The sequence below is a fragment of the Astatotilapia calliptera genome, chromosome 6, assembly GCF_900246225.1.
Source record: "Astatotilapia calliptera chromosome 6, fAstCal1.2, whole genome shotgun sequence".
NCBI lineage: Eukaryota > Metazoa > Chordata > Actinopteri > Cichliformes > Cichlidae > Astatotilapia > Astatotilapia calliptera.
Genome location: NC_039307.1, coordinates 37,507,092 through 37,520,751, shown reverse-complemented (window position 1 = coordinate 37,520,751; position 13,660 = coordinate 37,507,092). Strand labels below are relative to the sequence as shown.

At 38.5% G+C, this 13,660-nt stretch overlaps 1 long non-coding RNA gene across 1 annotated transcript; it reads right to left on the bottom strand.

Moving 5' to 3' along the window:
- Positions 1–1,598: 1,598 nt before the first annotated feature.
- Positions 1,599–6,312, bottom strand: LOC113024739 (uncharacterized). Its single transcript, XR_003272703.1, has 3 exons — positions 6,165–6,312; positions 2,200–2,323; positions 1,599–1,663 (listed from the first exon to the last, which is right to left on the bottom strand). It is a non-coding gene; the product is annotated as an uncharacterized LOC113024739 (long non-coding RNA).
- Positions 6,313–13,660: the final 7,348 nt, after the last annotated feature.

Sequence of the window (13,660 nt, the reverse complement as noted above, 5' to 3'; positions counted from 1 at the left end):
GTAAAACCAGTTATTCAGATTGCAGTAAAGATCAAATTCACACTGTAACAGTGTAATACAGTATAACAGTGAAATTTATCAACACGGAACAGTCAGTCTTTAAACCAATTCACAAGATTATCTACAGTATTGTTTTAATCATTGTAAAGTTGCAATAGTCTTAATAAATGTTGCTGTTAGATGTCTAAGTAATCCTAGCCTGTTCTACAAAGCATGTTTAGTATACTCTGTGCATAAACTGTTTTGAAATGTCCTTGTTTAAAAAAAGAAAAAGCTTAATAAAATTATTAATTGTATTACACCAGTGACTTTATTGATTTGTCGTTGAAAATACAGAGTTAGCATTTTTATAAATCTATTGAAGCTTTGAAAATTATTACATTTCAACATTAAATGCAGTCAGAATTGATTTCAACTTTCTTGTATGAAGCAAAGTTACTTGAAACTACAATTAATGAACAGGATTAGAGTTAACAAACCCACCATTTTAATTTCACTTTTTTGGAACATGTTTAGATGGTGCTGAATAAAGCTCCATTCATGAGTGCTACTAAGAAGCAGTAATGAAAAGCATCATCATCAGCCATTGTTGTTTCATTCACAAAAAGCTGAAGCTCATTTGCACATGTGTGTGCAATCGGGAGATGTTTGCTTTCATCGTGAATGAATGTTATTTTAGGAGCTGGTTGAAAACCTATGGCTGGAATCTTGCTGCTCCCGGTGGCAAGTGTAGGATGTTAAATTTCAGTGTGCATCCATTTGGTGTAGCTGAAAAATAACACACAAAAAAAGTATATTCTGTACAGACCCCAACTGATATCTTGAGATTGACAGATAAAAATGTATTACTTTTTTTTTTTTACTGTTTCAGACACACAGAACATAACAGATTTATTATCTGTAGTCATTTATTAACTTGTTAATGTTCTGTCAAACAATGTTCAGATCAGGTGGTTGTTGCGTTTGTAACATTATAAAAACGAGTGTCGTCAACAAGCCTTTATGCCTTGAGTAAGTAAGTTAGTTTATCTATGAAATCATATTACCTTCAAAAGCACCACTCTCCTGAAAGATGGCCTTCACCAGTAAACGGAAAAACTCCCGCCTTGGCCCCCCAAGGTCAGCAGCATCTTCCTCTGTATCATGTTCATCGCTTGCAAATGTGACATAAAGCATCTCACAGCTTTCTGCAAACTTGGGTCTCTTGAACTGACGCAAAGCAGTTGACCACACATTGGCTCGACTGATATGGAGTTGTCTTGTTCCTGGTGTAATGACTTTCTCACTATGAGCTCTAAGAAGACCTTCAATTTCTTCTTTGCTGAGTTTCTTAAAAGACCTATATAAAAATGGGACAATGACAAACAGATCTCGGGGAAAAATGGAAATTTGCTGTACATTTCACTCAAGTGCACAGAGTTACAACAGATAATTATGTTGTGATAGTCCATATTAAATTAGTCAGAAATGAGCAATTACCTTTGTAATTGTGTAACTGCAAAAAAAATGATGCAAGTAAAGATGCAAATAAGATATTCAATTATCAAAGGTTACTTTCAAATCTTACCTTGAAATATGAACTTCACTTTGTTTATCAGACTCTTCTAGGAGGCTACGCTGAATTGCCTCTTCAAGAGCTTCATCTTCCTCCAGAAAAATAGGGCTAAGTAGATAAGAGATATTAGAAATCATAAAACCTGTCAGCCTTGAAGAATTTCTCACACTACATCATTAAAAAAAAAAAATTAAATGTAAATCCTTAAGTTGCAGTCATTCAGCAAAAAAACCCCCAAACATGCAAATTGGAAACCTGCATCAAAACAATATCCTAAACCAGCGGTCCCCAACCCCTGGGCCTCGGACCGGTACCGGTCCGTGAGTCGTTTGGTACCAGGCCGCGAGAGTTGAGGCTCAGGTGTGAAATGTATAGTTTTCAGGGTTTTTATCGGTTTTCAGTGTTATTTTGTTATCGTTAACTCTGTTTTCCTTGGTCTTTTCATGTGTGTTATGAATAAATCTTCTTTTTATCGGTACAGGTACTAGTTTTATTTTGTTTTATTTATCCGCGACACCTTAAAGGCTGGTGCATGAAAATTTTGTCGGGCATAAACCAGTCCGTGGCGCAAAAAAGGTTGGGGACCGCTGTCCTAAACAACATCTAAAATGAAGGATTTCTTTAACCCCTAGACAACAGCTTACACAAATTCTGCCACATTATATGGAAACATCTGCTGTCCCTCATTTTCACTCTCTTGAATGCAGCTCTCTGTTTCCTGATGCTTGGCCTCACTTTCACCTGGTGTTGTAGACAACGCATGATGCACTGAACAAAGGAAAGAAGGTCAGCATGACTTGCTTCATAATGTTAACAGAGCCTTTATATATCCTTATATTAGTTCAAGTGAAAGTTGGGCACAAATTCCTCCTTGGCTTTAATCACCTGTGATAATCCGTAAACGTTAAAATGGTAAATGGCCTGTTTTTGTATAGCGCTTTTATTTTATTTTTTTTAAATCTTTATTTAAAGTAAACAAATCTACATATAAAATGTACATACACATACAATTACATATACAAAACCATGAACACATACAAAAAAGGAGAAACAAGGAGGAAAGTCTAGCATCTGAGTCCACACAACGCTCACAAAATTTACAGTTTCAATTCGTTCCAGGGGAAAACTTTCCCAAGTTTCAGGTCCATTGTTCGTCTTCTCCGCAGGTCTGTAATGATATGTTTACTCACCACATCACTACTTATCATCTTTTGTTCAAGTACTCCTTTGGCACGGGTTTTCCAAATATGTGTGTTTATTACACACATTACTAACCAAAAGAGTCTCCTTTTGTCTTCACCCATTTTTTCTTTAAACAAACCATATTTAACTGCTTTGATATTAACATCAACGTCATAGCCAATCTCTGTCATCTTCTGTCTTATCTCAGTTGTCCTATAACAATCCAATAGAAGATGTTCTAGGGTCTCATCTTCATCACAGTCTGTCATAGGACATTTCATGGTGGTAACAAAACAACTCCATTGTACCACTGCTCTCACAGGGAGGCGCCCGAGCCAGATGAGCCATACCACGTCTCTCATGTTTTCAGATAATAATTTGTCATGTATATTTTTAACTATTGAAAGGTTTTCATCTTCATTTGCATACTTGTATTGAATTAAACCTTCATTTTTGATTCCATTAATTTTTTTATAGATATTTTTCGTATTATCTTGGAGAATATTTAAACTATATTGTTCCCATTGACTTGATAAGTCACCAAACATAAGTCTGTGGTATGGAACGCCCGCTCTGGCCCTGCCTCTTTTCTTTTGCCACAATTCTTCTTTCCCTCGAACCCACGGGGCACCCCGAGAAATTGCGCTTTGAATAATTTTAATAAAAGGAATTCGCAAAACAATCTCTAAGTCTGGGGCTCCCAAACCCCCGTGCTTCCTACTCTTGTACATAAATTTCCTCTTAGTCACTTCTCGATTGGATCCCCAGATAAATTTAATGCACATCTTACTTATTTTCATTACAGTTGTTCTCGGAGGAGGAAAAATTGTGTCAAGGAAAAGAAGTTTTGAAATTATGTGTGTTTTTACAATATTAATACCTGTTTTATAATTTGTATCTTTATTTTCCCATTTTATAATTTCCATTTTAATTTCATTTTCTTTCTTATTCCACTTTAGTAAACTAGAGTCAGTATTATCAATCCATATACCCAAAATTTTAATCTCCCTACAAAGAGAGATCGTCATTTTAGGTTGTCTGGTCTGATGTCCAAGCCACACCCCTTCAGTTTTGTCTTGGTTCAGCTTGGCACCTGATGCCTGTTCGTAGTGGTGTAATATCTCCATAACTGAAGACAGTTCGTTTTGGTTTCTGATTATCACCGTCACGTCATCTGCATACGCCAAAGCTGCGATTTTATGGGATTTGTCAAGGACGTATCCCTTAATCAGTTTGTCATCATTTATCCTTTTCAATAAGGGATTAATTGCAAGGACATATAACGCAGCACTCAAGGGACATCCTTGTTTAACCCCGCACTCAGCACTAAAAGGGGATGAGAGCTTTCCATTTAACTTAACTTGCACTAGGGACTTTTTATCCTTTTAGATCCTTTTCAGTAAGGGGTTAATGGCAAGGACATATATTCTAATTTTTGCCTCATAACTTTTGCACTGTCCACTCCTGCTGTGACAAAACAAATTTCCCACGTGTGGGACTAATAAAGGTTATCTTATCTTATCTTATCTTATCTTATATAACGCAGCACTCAAAGGACATCCTTGTTTAACCCCGCACTCAGCGCTAAAAGGGGATGAGAGCTTTCCATTTACCTTAACTTGCACTAAGGACTTTTTATACATCAATTGAATAATAGAAATAAATTGGTCCGGGAAATTATAAGCTTTCATTACTTTCCATAAATAGGAGTGGGAAACAGAATCAAAAGCCCTCCTTTGATCTAAGCCTTAAATGCAGAGTTCTGAATCCTTTCCATTATGAATAATTTCTCTTAACATACTTAAGTTATCCCACATCAATCATCCCTTAATTGCGCATGTTTGTTCTTTTTCAATGATAATATCTAATACATCTTCTAGTCTAGACATAATTATTTTAGCAAAAATCTTATAATCTACATTCATTATTGTCAGTTGCCTATAATTGTTAATATCTTCTCTATCACCTTTCTTATATAATAAACACATAACTCCCTCATAAAACGATTTACCCATTGTTTCTCTTTCTATTCCTTCATTAAAATACTGAGTTAACAATTCAGACAGTTCTTTACTCACAATTTTGTAAAATTCAGAGGGGAGTCCATCCAGACCAGGTGTTTTATCGGTACTAAGTTGGTTAATTACTGACTCCACTTCCTCTCTTTTAATTTTTCCAATCAAAGTTTCATAAATGACAGAATCTAATGGTTCAACCTCACTCAAAAAATTGTTAATAGCGTCGCTGTTTGTAACTATGGATGAAAACATCTCCGAACAATAATCTCTAATTACTTGTCTTTTCCGCTCTTCTTTAAAAACTGACTTTCCATGTTTATCTTTAATTGAGGCAATAAAATCATTTCGACTTTTCTTTTGATTATTAAAAATCATATAATCACTGTTCCCGTGAAAGTCAGTACGTCGCAACATATTAAATAAAACTTCTCTATTGACCCGATCAATGTCCTCTTTAAGAGACATCAGTTGATTTTCCTCCTCCTCTTCCTCCTCCTCCTTATTTCTTAAATATATATATCTACTCACATCTTCATTATATTTTACATTCTTTGCATGGTTTAATGCTCTCGCTTTAAATTAAAAAAATTGACACATACGTTGTTTAAGAAGCTCCCAAAGTTCCGAGAAAGAAGTAGTAAAAATCTTAAGATGTCATATTTTCTTAATTTCAGATTTAACTTCGGACACAAGCAACTCGTCTGCTAACAAGGATGTATTCAATTTCCAATAGTTCAAAAATTCATGGGGACAACAAGATACTGTTGCTATAACCACCATATGATCAGAAAAGTCTGTTAAAAGAGTGTCATATTTCAGACCTTGAACATTATGTGATATGTAGAATCTATCAATCCTTGTTTTAGTTAACGAATCGAATCTAGTGTAATGGACGGTATGTGGATGCAAGTGCCTGTATAAATCACGAAGTGCTGCTTCCTTAAAAACCTTAACCAACAATTTGCTTTCTCGCAATTCTCTAGCGCTTTTACTAGTCCCCCCTAAGGACCCCAAAGCGCTTTACACACCCAGTCATCCACCCATTCACACACACATTCACACACTGGTGGAGGCAAGCTACAGTTGTAGCCACAGCTGCCCTGGGGAGGACTGACAGAAGCGAAACTGCCATATCGCGCCATCGGCCCTTCTGGCCAACACCAGTAGGCAGTAGGTGAAGTGTCTTGCCCAAGGACACAACGACCGAGACTGTCCGAGCCGGGGCTCGAACCGGCAACCTTCCGATTACAAGGCAAACTCCCAACTCTTGAGCCACGATCGCCCCAATCGGACAAATTAATGATGCTCTCATCAAACAAACCCCCCAGGAATTATTACGCACTGCAGTAACAAAATCTAACTGGTCATTGAGCTTAGAACCTCACTAGGTTTTCATTCACGTCACATACCTCGTCTTCTCCGGCAGACTGGACTTTCAAAGTCACTGTCAGACAGCTCTTCTGGTTCCTCCTGAGGGAAAAGAAAGCATGTTCTACATAAAATCAAATACAGTTGCACCAAATCACTGGTAACACAGAGACACATGGCTGCACTAAAAACTGTTTACACCTGCTAAAAGTGCAATATTAATTAATTAAGAAAATTACGTTAAGGGAACAGACTCACTTTTTAGACAATAAATATTTCTGCACTGCAATATAAAATGTTTACCTGTGCAGGTGTTTGTATCCCTGCCATTATATAGAGGCAGGTGGTGGAACAAATCGAGCCAACTTCTTGGCCACCCCAAAGAAAACTGCTAAAAACATTTGGTTTCATTAGTCGTTTACATCCTCTAATTGTACTCAAATACTCAAAAGGGAATGTCTGGCTAGTTTACAGTGCAAATGTTCTTCTGAAGATTGCTGCGATTTCTTCTCTAAGTTGTGCTTCAGACCAGTCAGATGTAAAGGAGATCTTCCCAATAAGGCCATCTTGTGCTAGTTTTGCTTGTGAATCTCCTCTCGGTATGAGAAACGTTGATGCTGAAGACAAGGGCAAGCACACAACATCTTTTGTATAGTGTTTGCAGGTCTTGTTTTTTCTCACAAAATGTGAGCGCGTAGCATGAGCTTGAGGAACTGATGGAAGAGGAACCTGAAATGAATTCAAACACAGATACAGATAGACACCTATGCATTACAATACACCCATAAGGTTTCTGTTATCTGTTCATTAAAAAACAAAACAAAACAAAAAACTGTAGACTCAGACCATCTTACTATTGTCTACCCATTACACAGAAAACTGAAGGAGGAATGCCAGCATCTGGTGGTGTCCATGACTTCAAGACTTCAGGCTGTCATTGCCAACAAAGGGTTTTGAATAAAGTAATAGAAATGATCATTTTATTTTCAGTTATTTAATTTGTCTAATTACCTTAGAGCCTCTGAAATGATAGGATTGTGTTTACAAATTAATTTTTCCCCCTCACATTTTTATGCATTCATTTAATCCAACCCACTGAATTAAAACTTAAAGTCTGCACTTCAACTGCATTGGAGTAGTTTCATTTTTAATTCATTCTGGTAATGTACAGAAGCAACATTAGAAAATGTGTCTGTATCCAAATATTTATGAACCTGATTGTATATCAAAATCGGTCAGCAAAGATAAGATAACATACCTTTATTAGTCCCACAAGGGGAAATTTCATGATAAATAAATTAAATGATATGTGTAAGAAGGCCTACCGAGCGGTATGGTATCCCAGTGGAGACAGCAGGTCTACTTGGTCCAGGTGCATTGCTGGATTCCTAAGGAAACATTTACATCAAGAACGACTGTTACCTACCTACCAAATAAATAAATAGAGTTGTATGATGTTCGATCTCTGTCTGCTGCCTACCAAATGAAATAATTGAGGACTAGCTAAGTAATTTAGCTTTGCTAATTTTGCTAACACTGCTATCAACCCGTCCAAAATGCTATACAATAAACTTACCAAGTGCTGCGGCATTTGTGAGGTTTAGGGTGCATTACCGCTGAATCGTTGGATGGCCGACAAAACGGCTCTTCCAATGTTTTCAGCTAAATCGCTGGACATGCTGGTAGGGAATAGTCGAAGCAGCTCATGGCAGTCAAAAGTGACCGTGAGAGGAGCGCAAACACAGAACCTGACCACGACCAGCACACTTTAGCGCGGGAGGTTTTCTTGAAGCTTTTATTTTGGTATTTCCGTTGACCCGTACAATAAATTTGCATATTAGCTAAATATTTAGTTTCCCGTAACATTTAGATTTAACATTTAACATTTAGATTTATATATAACATTTAGATTTAACATTTAACATTTAGATTTATATATAACATTTAGATTTAACATTTAACATTTAGATTTATATATAACATTTAGATTTAACATTTAACATTTAGATTTAACATTTAACATTTAGATTTAACATTTAACATTTAGATTTATATATAACATTTAGATTTAACATTTAACATTTAGATTTATATATAACATTTAGATTTAACATTTAACATTTCGATTTAAATATAATATTTACATTTAACATTTAGCATTTAGATTTAACATTTAAAATCCTGTTTTAAATATGAAAAGTTACAAATATTTTACTAAATGTTGTAAAAAAAATGACTCAAAAAAACATGTTTTTGTAAGATTTAGAGCTAAATGTGGAAAAATGTTGCTGTTAATTTCGGCATGTTTCAGTTTACAAACGGCGCCCCATACATTTGCCTAATAATTCTGCACTCCCTGTATACGATGCACGACGCACGAAGGCCAAAATCGGGCCGATCGCCAAAACGGTCGCACGACTCAAAAATTGGCTCAAAATGGGCCAAAAATCGCACAGTGTAAGCCCAGCATTAGAGCAGCAATGTTTGTTCGCTCAGAGAAAGAAAGAAAAAAAAGAGGCTGCAAAAGTACAGGGAATAATGGGAAAAGGAAAACACCTGGCTGGAAAAATGCACAATAACACCTATAAAGCGCACTGCACTGTGTGCCGGTGCACTTTTTCCATAGGCATGCTTCTAATGGTGGGCACATGAAGAACATGAGGGGCGTGAAAGCTCGGGGAACCCTTAACCAATTTTTTGTCCACCAGGCCACGGCAGAAGCAGATATGGTATGTAAACATTGGTTTGTTTTTTTTAAACCCTCTGGTTAAGGTTAATATGGGCATGTGCAGTGAATATCAGCGCTATGTGGCCAGAAGTGTGATAATATAATTTATTTTGTGTAATAAACAACTGCAAGGATAGATGATTACAACAAATAGATCACTAATACATAAAAGTAATACATAGATGAATAATGATGATGAGTTATGATGCGTAATCATGGGAACAAGTGGGTTTACAAACAGGAGCAGCTGATTAGCATTAGAAAAGCTGAAATAATACCTCAACTGAAGCCAATTGTACTAAATGCACTATATGTGCACTGTTACAAGAATATTTTGCGTTCTATTGTTTTCTATTAATTTATATAATTTTAAGTTAAGCAGGACAGAGTTCTTTTAAAGAAAGATTTACTTATATTCTCAAAAGTTAAGTATGACAGGCTTCTGTTTAAGAAAGAGACCTGTTTTATGTGTTAATGTTGTCATTTTGAGCTAAAAATAAATGGCTAAATGATCTGATCTGATTTGTTTCCTATATGGTCATATCACAAAGAATATGCATCTGCTTAAATCAAATTCAAGTCAAATGGTTAAAAAATAATTTCACACACAAAAAAAAGAGCTACCACACTGGGAAGGGTGAAGACAACTGGGTTGCCCGGCCCTGGCCACGAGGTGTCCCTTATTTATTTTTCAGGGAGTTGGCAACCCTACATACCGCTCAGTAGGCCTTCTTACACATATCATTTAGCTGACTGGCTTTGATATACAATCAGGTTCATAAATATTTGGATACAGACACATTTTCTAATGTTGCTTCTGTACATTACCAGAATGAATTAAAAATGAAACTACTCCAATGCAGTTGAAGTGCAGACTTTGAGTTTTAATTCAATGGGTTGAACGAAATGATTGCATGAAAATGTGAGGGGGAAAAAAGTAATTTGTAAACACAATCCTATCATTTCAGAGGCTCTAAAGTAATTAGACAAATTAAATAACTGAAAATAAAATGATCATTTCTATTAGAGATGGCACGATACCACTTTTTTATGTCCGATACCGATACCGATATCATAAAAATTTATGATATCGGTATCGGTATCGGACATAAAAAAGTGGTATCATATCGGTATCATATTCATATCGATATCGGATATCTGCCGATACCGATATGAATCCGATATAGTGTTTTTTAACTCATTCACTGCCATTGACGTCTATAGACGTCAATTGAAAAACTTACGTTGACTGCCATTGACGTCTATAGACGTCAATTGAAAAACTTACGTTGACTGCCATTGACGTCTATAGACGTCAATTACGTTTTTCAATGGGAGGGGGCAGGTGTGGGATTTGAAGGGGAAGGTGACTGGAAAGGCAGAAAAACCCCAAGGGCACCTTACAACACCGACCCTGATAGCAGGCTAGACGGTGACCTAGGCAGGCACCAACTTGAAAAACTGAAGCCCACCAGCAGTAAAAGTAGACCTGCAAGGAGGTGCAGGGTTTGCGCACGTAAGGGATTGCGCAGTGAGACAAAAATGTGGTGCAAGTCTTGTTGTGTGCCCTTGCATCCCGGAAAGTGTTATAATGATTACCACACAAAAGTGAATTATTCATTGTGAATAAATGTTTCACTATGTACATTTTATTTTTTCATATATTTGTAAATAAATTGTTTTGATAAAACATAACCTTTCTCAGTGTTATTTCTGTTTTATAGAAGTGAAAAACTATTTTATATGTTAGAGGTGTCACAAAGCAAGAAATATTAGTGTCAAAGGCACTTTTCTGCTTGAAATGTATTTTTCACAAAAAGCTCGTTTTCTCCCTTTTTTTGGTCAAAACAGGCATTTTTGGTGGAACCCACCTCTCTTCTACAGCTGATTACTAAAGAATGGAAAATGGTAGAAACAAGCTTTTTTTTTTTGGATGAAAGAAGAGAGTCTGTTCTTCATTTTGGTAGGTTCAGCGTTTATATGATCATAACACACAGTTTTCAGTGGCTCTTCAAAAATGAGTAAAAATGCTCAAAAACCCTGGCAGTGGGGAGTTACCTGATTTGAAAATGGCTGGCAGTGAATGAGTTAATCAACAAAACTGTCTTTTTAAATATCTTGCTGCATTTTGTATAAGTTCATACTCAAGTTTAAAACAACAACTACACTAAAGCTATTCTGTTATACCTGTATGCAAAAAAAAAAAAGTTTCATAGTAATCAACCTTAATTTTATGTAGTGTGAAAAAAAATGCACAGAAATCAATAATTTTTCAAGAAATATTAAATAGATTCAACATCTTTCTTCAACAAAATTGCAGACTGCACAGATGGTACCTTCCCAAAGGAAAAAGTACTATAGCTTACTAGGGTATATATATTAGACTTAATAGTCACTATATACAGTAATTGACTTCTATTCATTTTACATCAAATTAAAACTTTGGGTGTCAGATAATTATTTATTAAAAGCTAGACATTTTAAATGAGAATAAGAAAGAAAAGTATGTCTTTGTGCCCCTTTTCCCTGTTAATGCCCTATCAGCCCCCCTGGCTAAACTTTGCTAGATCCGCCCCTGCACAGTTACCAGCGTCAGCTACGTAGAAAAAGATCCTCGAGTAGAAAGTAATATTAAATACATTCTAACAACAGCTTATCAAGCTTAAACGTGCTGCTGTTGTTCAGCCGCTGGTTTGCTCTTTTTTTTTTTTTTTTTTTTTTTTGCCTGTCCCGTTTGGCTCTTTTGCCATCAGAATTGTTGTCTAAAGGCAAAGAAAGATGCCCAACGGATTTACTTTACCAAATTGACCATCCCAGCCTTGCCGTAATGGTCCATTTGATTCACCTTTTATTGTTTATTTTATTTTCACTTACTGAATACGGGACAGACTTGACTGGGGGAAAGAAGGGGAGAAAGAAAGAGGGAAAGAGAAACAGCTGAGAAGAGGGACGGGGGAGAAGGGCAAAAAACAAAAACCAACAGAATGGGCAGAGGGGAAAAAAATGCATATATCAATCACCTGGATCACCTGCTGAGAAAGAAAAAAGAAAACAAGCAGAAGAGAACAAGAGTAATAGAATAAACAGCATCACAATGATATATGGGAATATGACAGTAAATACTAAATATTAAACATTATTGTGCAGCACATAAGATCAACAGAACAGTGTGCTTTGAGGTAGGAGCCAAAAAGGGTGTAGTTTGTGGGTGTGATCACCCGTGTGTACACCTGTGAGCATGGACGCGCTTGTTTTTTGTTTTTTTAAAAGGTTCCTTCATGTAATGATCTGCTAGAGGGTGTGGGGGGGCCACAGCCCCGTCCTCCAGGGCATGAAGCAGGTATGGAGGAGATCAAAACTCCAGACATCCAGAGGCCCCCAGAACACAAGAGACCAAGGAAGACCAACAGAGGGGCAGCCGCGCCACTGTCCCAGAAAGAGCTGAGGAGAGTCCCAGATGAGGGCTCACTCAGCAGCCGCGGAGCAGAAGCCAGGGGGAGTTGCAGTGACGTGCCCGTGAGCTCCGCCGGCAGCCAGCCGTGCCTGAGTGACCCAGCCCCAGGCCGAGAGGCCGGGGGCACCCCACCTCCGAAGTGGCCCGAGCGAGCCCCAGGCTCCAGGCCCCGATACGTGGCCGCCAAGGAGTGAGCCGGTGTGTACCTGGACGCCCATCCCCGGACACAAAGAACCACCAATGCACCGACACCTGAGGGAGTCCGCCACTGGCAGGGGAAGTGGTGGTAGGGGGAGATAGGCCTCCAAACCTTGGAGGGCCTGAGATGTCCCCAGAGAGGTGGCGCCTGACACCCAACCTGACATATAGACACAGAAATACAGGCACACACATATACAAACATCCATTCCCACCCTCATGCTCTCATATGCACTTACTCCACACTCAACCAACGTGGAGACAGACATAAAGAGACGTTGTACACACGATCACACTCCCAAAGCGTACTCTACGAACCGGGTCTAGGTACCCTTGCCCCTGGAGGGGGAACTGCACCCAGACCCAGGTGGTGTTACCCTTTTCCCTGCGGTGGGGGGAGGCAGACCGCCCCGACTCCGCAGCAGCAGGGAGGCCCCACACTCCAGACCGCAGTCGGACGGCCAACTCCTCCTCCTAGCCCCCCCGCTCCAGCAGGTTCCAGAGAACGGGGGTGAGAGAAGACTCCAAACCTCCCTCCACCCGCTCATTGTAGTGTTGATGCATGTGTGTTCTAAGGTGCATTTAAAACCCAGGAGGGCATGGAGCTACCTGCCAGAGAGCAGCAGGTAAGCGCATGGTCCCTCCTGCTAGCCCTCAATGTCTACGTGTATTTAACCTTGAGAGGTGGGCAACGATGCCAGGGGTGAGGTGTACACCCTGATGGTACTTCGGATTCCGTGTATCGTGCCCACCCCCAAGATCCTATATGTATGTGTAATGAGAGTGTGAGTAATGTGAATGTCTAAGTTGTGGTTTCCTCTTTCCGGTGCAAAGTGGGCCAAAAACAAACAAGAGAGACGGACTCGCGACAGAAAAGCCGATCAGCTGATCATTAAGCAGTTTCATGATTGAAATAGCAGCAATAAGAGGCAGTCGCTTGTTAAGCTTAACGCAGGAATGCTTTACATTCAGAGATGGACTTACACACTTGCTGTACTTCTCTCGGGGATAACTTTGTCGGAGATGAAATGCCGGGTTGCTAGCGAAGCTCCAAATGCTACCCAGACCACCGACAGGTCCCGCATGCCACAGCCGCTCTATCACATGATGCATACTGCTCCGACGTGCTAACGTTCTGAGGCGAGTTACGGCTTGTT